The sequence below is a fragment of the Benincasa hispida genome, chromosome 10 (genome assembly GCF_027475165.1).
Source record: "Benincasa hispida cultivar pf3 chromosome 10, pf3_genome.v1.1, whole genome shotgun sequence".
Taxonomy (NCBI): Eukaryota; Viridiplantae; Streptophyta; class Magnoliopsida; order Cucurbitales; family Cucurbitaceae; genus Benincasa; species Benincasa hispida.
The window spans coordinates 41,996,958-42,006,686 of NC_143487.1; the positions used below are offsets into that span (position 1 = coordinate 41,996,958).

Consider the following 9,729-nt stretch of genomic DNA (forward strand, 5'->3'; position numbering starts at 1 on the left):
GTATATAATGAAACCCTCTTGATACCCCATGAACATGCTTAATTCAAAGCCAAAATTGATGAATTAGAATACTTTATGATTTTGTTTTCTTCCGCTATGTGTTTCTTTAAACCAACAAAAGTAAAAAATAAAATATATGTCAGGTATCTTTTAACTACTAACCACCCACAATTTATTGTGATTAAAGCGTATTGGGATTGATCTATGAGAAATTATATCAAATGCCAAATATTTGTGTCACTATAATTGTCGTACATTTATAGAAAAGTATAATAGAAAAGTATAACGTTTTAATCACTTGACCTTATATTAGTGAAATTATCTATTTTCTATGCACACTGCCTCCAGACGTAGATAATATTGCACCAAACTAGGTTATCAAACTCTGTTTTTCTGTTTGTGATTTATTTTTCTATCTTTAATATACTTGATATTGTTGTAATATCGTGTGTAACAAATTTTCTTGTGTGTTAGATAATATTTATTTCACAAAGTATTTATAGGTAATATATCATAGTGTGCAAGCACTTTATGACTTAAATTCATAAATGAAACATATCTTTCTTTATAAATATAATTTATATAATAGATAAAAACAGAGGTGCATAAAAATACACGAGTAGATAAATTGATATACCGCAAAGAAGTGAAAAAGAAAGTTGCAAAAATAAAAATCCTTGGAGAATATTAAATAAGTTTAATTATATTAGGCAAATCTGAAAATGACCAAAATATTTAAAAGTCAACAAAAATTAAATAAGATGATATAGACAAATTTGAAAACATGACCTAAATTGAAGTTCATTGGGCACAATTTCTATTGTTCATAATGTACCTTTCAAGGTAGGTTTTGGTCGAATTTCTTAAATATAGTTATTCAATATTGAAAAAATTCAAAAAAGTGATAAGCTCCAAATATTATAAAAAATACTTTAAACGTGGTTGTGCGTTGCTATAGTAAAATTCTATTTTGTATTCTTAATATGAGAGAGATTAAAGGGTGTAAATAGTATAAAAACTTTGAGAGAACATTCTTGTAATTGAGTTTGAGAGAGATAATTATTATGTGTGATTATAAGAAGTTTTTACAAAGTGGATTTTTTTCAGGTTTGTCGTAGTTTTTCTCTGAGTTTGAAGTAGAGAGCGTTTTCCATAGTGATTTTGAAAAGACCAAAATCACATTTGACATGCTAAAATTACTTTCTTTTAAAATTGTGATATTTGACGATAAGAACTGATTCCAACTCAAGTGATTCGCTAAAAAAAAAAGCTATTATCTCATGTTAAATAATTCCCATTTTATTCCACTTTATTTGGTCCTATCTAAGGTTATTCTCTCTAATTTGTCCATATCTAAGGTTATTCTCTCTAATTTTTAAAATTCTTTTTAAGTTTCTTTTTAAAATTCTTTTAAAAATATTTGTCCATATCTAAGGTTTATTCTTTCTAATTTTTACCTCTCCCCAATTTTCTCAATCTAAAACTTTTATCATGTTTATCCTTAATTTTGAACAATTTTTTTGAAAAATAGAGCATTTTTCTAACATTTTCTCTCTCCAATGGTTTTATTAATAAAGAATAATATTTTTCTATATTTAAAAATATTTTCAATATTTAAATGACAAAACTATTGAAAATATATTTAGATATATCAAAATGTCGATTTTATTTGAGATGTTATCAGGATAGATTACGATAGATATCTATTAAGCACCGAGAGATGTCAGAAATGCTGTACATACATTGATTCATTTTGCTTTGTTCTTTCATTAAAAAAAAAAAAAAAAACAAACAACAACCATAAATTATGTTTACAGGATGGCACAATTTCTATATTCTACATTTTATAAACTTCATGACATAAGCTACCAAACTTATAATTTAAGCTGAATTTAATGATCTCCCTATTGCACTTGATTCAATACGTAGAAAATTAAGTAGCCAAAGCGAAGGTTGTTTAGTCTTTGCATTTGGACTCACAAAGTGACGAGGCACAGTGCAGGGCAAATTCACCTGGGATTTATGTTGGCTTTCAAAGGCTTTTCCATCACCACCGTGAACTCTAGCTTCTCCGACAAATCCACTTCATCTCCATCGACGGCCTTCCACTCAAATCGCCAAATCAAATTAGCAACAAAATATTCCAAATGAAGAATCGCCAAACTGAATCCAGGACACATCCTTCTCCCTGCTCCGAATGGCATCATCTTTATCTCTTTGTTTCCGGTTATATCAAACGCACCTTCTCCTCCTTCGCCGGCTTTCGTGAACCTCTCTGGTTTGAATTCCATCGGATCTTCCCACACTTTTGGATCCCAACCTGTCTCCGCAATCATAAAATTTACAGTCACATTCTTTGGTATCACATAATCTTCCAACATTGTATCTTCTTTCACTGCGTGTGGTAACACGAAATGCACTGGTGGGTGTCTTCTTAATCCTTCTAATACCACTGCTTTCAGATATGCAAGTTTCTCCAAATCCTCTTCTTTCACCTCCTCCATTGATCCATCTCCCATTACTCCTTTCATCTCTGCCAAAAGCTTGTTTTGAATCTCTGGGTTTTTCACTAAATTCGCCATTATCCATTGCAGGGCTGTGGAGGTTGTATCAGTGCCGGCGATGAGGAACTCGGAGCATATGCTGACCATCTCCTCATCAGTAAGCTTTCTATTGTCCTCATCGGGAAGCTCTAAATCAAGCAGTGTGTCTACATATGATACCACGAGTTCTTCTTTATTTTCGCCTCGGTTTTCTCTGTTTTGGTTTTCCTTCCTTCTTGATTCAATCAAAGGAATTACGACTTTCTCTTGGTTTCTTCTCAGTTCCGAAAACTCCTCCCAACGTTTTCGGAGGAAAATCTTGGACAACTTCGGCAAGAAATCGAGGGCGCTGAAACGCCCAAAATTCAACAACATAGCTCGATGCACGTCTTCAATTTTCTTGATCTGGGATTCATCAAACTTATCCCCAAAGCACATCAACGCCAACAAACAGAACATAGCGTGCTGAAAATTCTCGATAACTGAGACAGGGTTTCCCGATTCAGACTGAGATTGAAGACGATTGAGAAGAATATCCAAAACCCACTTGCGAGCATGACTGTAGGACCTGACACGGGAAGGATGGAGGATTTGGGAATTGAGATTGCGGCGGAGGAGGCGCCAGAGTGGGCCGTAATAGGCAGAGCTGATGTTGTGTTGGTTGGAGGTCATGACCTTGCTAAAAGGTAGCGCCGGTGGACGGTCGGCGAAGAGAGCGCCGTTGAGAACGAGGGCCTTGTGGGCGAGGGAGCGGTCAGCGATGAAGACGGCGGCGCTTGTGCCGATGGGGAGGGTAATGATGGGGCCATATTTTGCGATGAAACTCCGGAGTAGATATTCGATTTGGAGTGGGGATCTGCGGAGAAATAGAAAACTGGTGAGGATGGGGATTGAAGAAGGGCGTGGTGGAAGCTTTGTGGAGCTTCGGAAATGCGTAAAAATGGAGCCGAGAAAAGAGCAAATGCAGATGGAGATGATGACAATGAACCAAATCTCCATTTTTTTTTTTATTTATTTATTTTTGTCTGTGTTGGAGATTGGATATTGAATTCAACAACAAAAAACTAATCTCCATTTATTGTTTGTTATTTGGAAAAGTATCTTAACCAAATAGAAATTTTAGGTGTATATTTTATCAATACACTTATCTTATTATATTTAAGTATAATTTAATAAAATACTGTCATGTGGTATTTTTATTTTTCTAAAAATTAATCATGTAGATGCTGAACTAATGTAACTTAATAATTGCAAGATGCTTATCGTTTAAGATAAACTACACGATCATGTAGGTTTTACTGAACGATCATTTAGGAAAAGGTTTATGATCATTTAACAAACCCAGCACACTATACGATTGTTTAGGGAAGCTATCCGATCGTGTAGGAACTAGTGTGTGATCGTTTAGGCACGAGGTGGACGATCATCTAGGCATAGAGTGACTATCGTATAGGCTCTCGACATTAAACGATCGATTACTTTTCACCAGCGCGCTTTTTCTCTCTTTTCGAACGATTGATTGAAAATGAAAACCAATTTCATTTTAATTCATCGGTTTCAATAACCGACGCATTCCCACTAACGCACGTCCGAACGTGATTTTTGGCTTAATTATCATATAATTAACCAATTAAGATATTAATAAATATAATCATATTATATTTTTACCCTATAGTTTGATATCACATATCTACTATAGTAATTTCTCCTCTATTTGATATAAATCATATTTATATCTAATTTCCTCCAAAATAATGTATCTCATACATTTAGCCAATTATATCATAAATCATCAAACTTTCTCTTGTCAATTTGAACATTTCAAATTAACCGAAACACTGATTTTTTACTTTATCCAAGCTATCCAGGGGACCTAATGGACTTGTGGCTCGAAGCTCCAATGGTTCGTGAATAGCTAACTAAACTCTTTAGCCACGAGATCCACCATCTGTTAACTGTTAGGCATTCCACTAAATACCAACCGTTGAAGTCTTCTTACCATAGATATATTTCTATGTCCATCGGATATAACCAATCATGAGTACGATGTCCCTTCACAGATGCTCGTAAGTACAGTTGGGCCAAATTACTATTTTTCCCTTTTAGTTACATCTCAGTCCTTAAGTACCACTAATTCCTCTAATGAACAATACAACATAGTCCAACTAAGTGTGAACACCTCTCGGACCAAGAGAATGTGTGTGGTGCCACATTGTTCAAGCCCCGAAATCAACCCTTAAGGGAGCTATCTATCTATTTACCCCTGCCTCGGGGAAGGAGTGAATTCCATCTTGTGTAGCTGAGTTCCTAGCTCTCAAATCAGACGAATCCCCAAAATGGTAGGTTTTAATCGGAGACCTGGCCACTCGCACCCATACCAATCAAAGGACCGCCTTCCATGGCAGAAGTTCCCAACTCACTTAGGAGTGAGGTCATGTTACCTATGGTTATCCTAGTGAAGTGAAGTCTCTGTCATAAACGATGTTATATAAGGAGACATTAACATTTCGTGGTCAGGTCTTATACAAACTTTTTGTATAGGACACCCCCGCTCACATGTCCCCAACAGGAATGATCAGGATCAGACCATCTGTGATAAGTCTCAACACTTGTGACCATTCCACATAGCGGGCCGCATCCATAGCGTTCTAGGATAAGGTTTCCCTCCTATATCCATATACTACAGACCATTTTGGTTATCACTCAAGACATGATCGACTTGTATGTCATCACATACATGCTTGAGTCACATACAGATAACCAGGGATTTTATGTTTATTGGTTTGTGGTAAAGCAAATAAAACAAGCAATTGAGTAAAATACAAGATGTGATGTAAATATCATATATTATACAACACAGCGTTCGTACAAACTGTTTACAAACTATAGGGTACGAGACTTTAGGGCATCAACCCCAACAATCTCCCACTTGTCCTAAAGCGAAGTGGGGTGTACAATAAACTAGTACAAAACAATAATCTAGGGCACCAAAGCCCAGTAAAAAAAAGTCTCCCACTTGCCTTAGTCCAGCCACGGGCGATCCTATAGACCCATGCTCCGTAGGTGACTCTCAAACACTATAGTCTAAGAGCCTTCGTAAATGGGTCAACAACATTGTGCTCCGAAGCGATCTTCATGATGATCACGTCCCCTCGATGCACTATCTCATGGATGATATGATACTTCCGCTCTATGTGTTTGCCGCATCTGTGACTCCTCGGCTTCTTGGAGTTTGCCACTGCCTCATTATTATCACAGTAGAGGGTAATGGGCCTAGACATATCTGGAACAACTTCCAGTTCTGCCAAGAACTTCCTGAGCCAGACGGCCTCCTTAGCAGCTTCGCAAGCCGCTACGTACTCCGCCTCCATAGTGGAGTCGGTGATGCACCCTTGCTTAGTGCTTCGCCACACTACAGCTCCTCCGTTAAGAGTAAAGACTGACCCTGATGTCGACTTGCCAGAGTCTTTATCAGTCTGAAAGTCAGAATCTGTGTATCCGGTAAGGATCAAATCCCTAAAACCATACACGAATATGTAGTCCCTCGTTCTCCGAGATACTTGAGGATGTTCTTCACTGCGGTTCAGTGACCCTAGCCTAGGTTAGACTGATACCTACTAACTATGCCTACAACGTGAAAGATGTCTGGATGAGTACAAAGCATCGCATACATCAAACTGCAATGGCAGATGCATATGAGACTCGTCTCATCTCCTCAACCTCTTGAGGCGTCTTATGACACATGTCCTTAGACAAAGTGATCCATGCCTAAACGATAGTAGACCCCTATTGAAGTCCTGCATCGAGTACTTGAGCAACATCTTGTCAATGTATGATGCCTGAGACAGTTCTCGCACTTTATTCTTACGATCCCGAAAGATCTATATACCTAGAAGAAATTGAGCCTCTCCCAAATCTTTCATTTGGAATTAGGTCGCTAGCCAGTTCTTAACTACAGTTAATAGACCTACATCATTCCTAGTGAGTATGATATTGTCTACGTACAACACTAAGAAGACTACTGAAGCATTGATGATCTTCTTGTATACACAAGGTTCATCAATGTTTTGGTCAAAGCCATACGACTTTATTGCAGTATCAAACCATATGTTCCAAGATCGAGACGCTTGTTTCAGTCCATAAATGGACCGATTCAGTTTGAAAACCTTTTGCTCTTGACCTTGGGCTATGAATCTCTCGGGTTGCACCATGTAAATGGTCTCCTCAAGATTTCCATTCAAAAAGGTCGTCTTGACGTTCATTTGCCATATCTCATAATTATAATAAGCTGCAATGGACAAGAGGATGTGGATCGACTGTAACATGGCAACAGGCGAGAAATTCTCCTCATAGGCGACTCCCTTTACCTGGGTATAACCCTTTGCCACAAGTCGAGCCTTCAAGATTTGTACCTTCCCATCAGCACCCCATTTATGCTTGTAGATCCATTTACAACCTATAGGTCTTACCCTATCAGGCTGATCTACAAGATCCCATATTGAGTTGAATTATATCAACTCCATCTCGAGATCCATGGCCTTGACCCATTCATCCTAATTAGCATCCTCCAATGCCTTTTTATAAGACAACGAATACAGAACGTCGCCATCTGCTACCATAGCAATAATTTTCGTGAAACCCAGATAGCGATCGGGTGGGTTTGCAACCCTCCCACTACGTCAAGGTTCCCTCAACTCTTGAGGTGGAACCGACCTATTGGATGAAATCCCATCAACAACTCTTGCTGATGTAGTAGGCTCTTCAACAACTCTTGTTGAAGTTTTAGTAGTTTCATTGGAAAGCTCACGCAACACGACTTTGCTTCGTGGATTGTGCTCCCTTATATGATCCTCCTCTTGGAAAGTAGCGTTTATGGAAACAAACACCCTATTTTCCATCGGATCATAAAAATAACCCCCTCGTGTACCTTTGAGGTAGCCTACAAAGAGGCATAACCTCGATCGTGGTTTCAACTTCTTGGGATTAACCTCAAGCACATATGCAGGACAACCCCAAATGCGGAAGTGATGTAAACTAGCTTTACGACTGTTCCACAACTCCAGTGGTGTTCTTGCAACACTCTTGGAGGGAACATAGTTGTATACCGCAGTCTCCATTACAAAACCCCAAAACGAGTCCGCTAAGGAAGCGTAACTCATCATCTAGTGAACCATGTCTAATAAGGTCCTATTTCTCCTCTCCGCTACACCATTCTGCTAAGGTGTACCCGGCGCTGGGAGTTGGGAAATGATTCCATGTTCTGTCAAATAGTATTGGAATGCTGAGTCCAAAAACTCTCCACCTTGATTTGATCAAACAGTTTTAATCCGTCTATCTAATGCATTTTCAACTTCAGTCTTGAACTCTTTGAACTTTTCAAAAGATTCAGACTTTCGTTGCATAAGATAAACATATCCGTACCTGGAGTAATCATCAATAAAACTGATAAAATACTCATAGCCACCTCGAGCTCGCACATTCATAGGACCACAAAGGTCAGAATGTACTAACTCAAGAGGCTCCTTGGCTCTATAACCTTTTCCAGTAAAAGGTCGTTTAGTCATCCTACCCTCAAGACAAGATTCACACACTGGTAAAGAATTTTCTTGTAACTCACTTAGAAGTCCATTCTTTACCAATTTCTCAATCCTATTGAGATTGATGTACCCTAAACGAAGATGCCAAAGTTGGCCATTTTCTTTTGGAGAAATTCATCGACATTTTGATTGAGTTACGAAAGTTCTAAAAAATTCAGTATTATGGAGGGAATTAATGGCTAATGGCCTTAGCACATATAAATTTGTTTCCATATTTGTTGTGCAAATAAAAGCACCATCTGTATGAATAAACACTTTATCCACATTAAAAGAGATAGTATATTTACATTGCAATAAACACTTTACAAAAATGAGGTTCCTTTTTAGTTCGGGAACTATATATACATCATTTAAAATAAGAAACCTATTCTATAAAGATAACTGGAGTCCTCCCACTGCCACAGCTGAGACGACGTGCCCGATGCCTACTCGCGTCGTCATCTCACCAGCCTCCAACTGTTGCTAAAATCTAATCCCTTGAAAAGAAGAACAAACATGGTTAATGGCACCCGAATCAATTATCCAGGTAGAATCATCATTCTACATTAAACAAGTTTCAAGTCAAGTAAATCAAATTTACCTTTATCGGCCTTGGTCTTAGCCTTGGCTGCTTTCTTCTTTTTCAGATACCGAGAAGAGTTCCTCTTTTAGTGTCCATCTTGGTTGCAGTGAAAATAGTTTCCTTTAGTAACCTGTGGACACCTACTTAGGGCGATAGGCGGTGGGTTAGTAGGTGCCTTCCATTTTCCCTTACCACCCTTCTTTTTCTTCTCCTTTGCAGAGTTAGACGTAGAAGGTGCAAATTTCGTTCATAAGGTCGAACCTCTAGAGGATGAAGCAACATTTGCCTCACCCTTCTGCCTCTCCTTACTTTTTCAGTAAAGATTGGTATGTCTGCAACTCGTTGAGGAGAGTTTAAGGCTATATTTCACTTTGTTAAGAATCACATTGCTAACAAAGTGTAGGAAGCTCTCTGGCAAAGAATGCAGGATTATGCTAACCTGGTTGCCCTCATCAATGGTAGACCCATTCAACTTCGCCACATTAAAGTGGACCATCATGTTAAGCACATGTTCACGAACAGAGATGCCTTCTTCAATTTTGAAGTTGGATATGTATTTAAGTGCCTCATGCATAAGCTGTTCATACGGTTGTCCAAAAATCCCCTATAGGGACTCCATGATCTCACGCGCTGAGACCATAGGTTCATGTTTCTTAGCCTAGACTTCAGAAAGACTTGCCAAGATGTAGGCTCGGGTCTTCTCATTCGCCCTTGTCCATCGCTCATATGCCTCCCAAACATTTCGAGTGGCATTAAGAGCTGGAATAGAAGGACAAGCCTCCGTGAGAGCGAACATGAGATCCTTGATGATCAGGATCATCGTGATCATGTGTTTCCAAGTTGCGAAATTATCGCCAGTATGTTTTTCAGCACTTAGTAAAGCCAATGTGGCGTTGTCATTTTGAAAAAGTTGCTGAAAATACGAACAAAATTTTATTAGATTTTGCTAAACCACTTTTAAACCAATAAGTTTTGCAAAATAGTTTCAAGTACCCTAAGTTACAGACTTCTAGTATGCAATGATGCC

At 38.2% G+C, this 9,729-nt stretch overlaps 1 pseudogene across 1 annotated transcript; it reads right to left on the reverse strand.

The window, feature by feature from the left end:
* Nucleotides 1–1,721: 1,721 nt before the first annotated feature.
* Nucleotides 1,722–3,748, reverse strand: LOC120089331 (cytochrome P450 89A2 pseudogene; annotated as a pseudogene). Its single transcript, XR_016524043.1, has one exon. The product of XR_016524043.1 is annotated as a cytochrome P450 89A2 pseudogene (transcript).
* Between the last annotated feature and the right edge of the window lie 5,981 nt (nucleotides 3,749–9,729).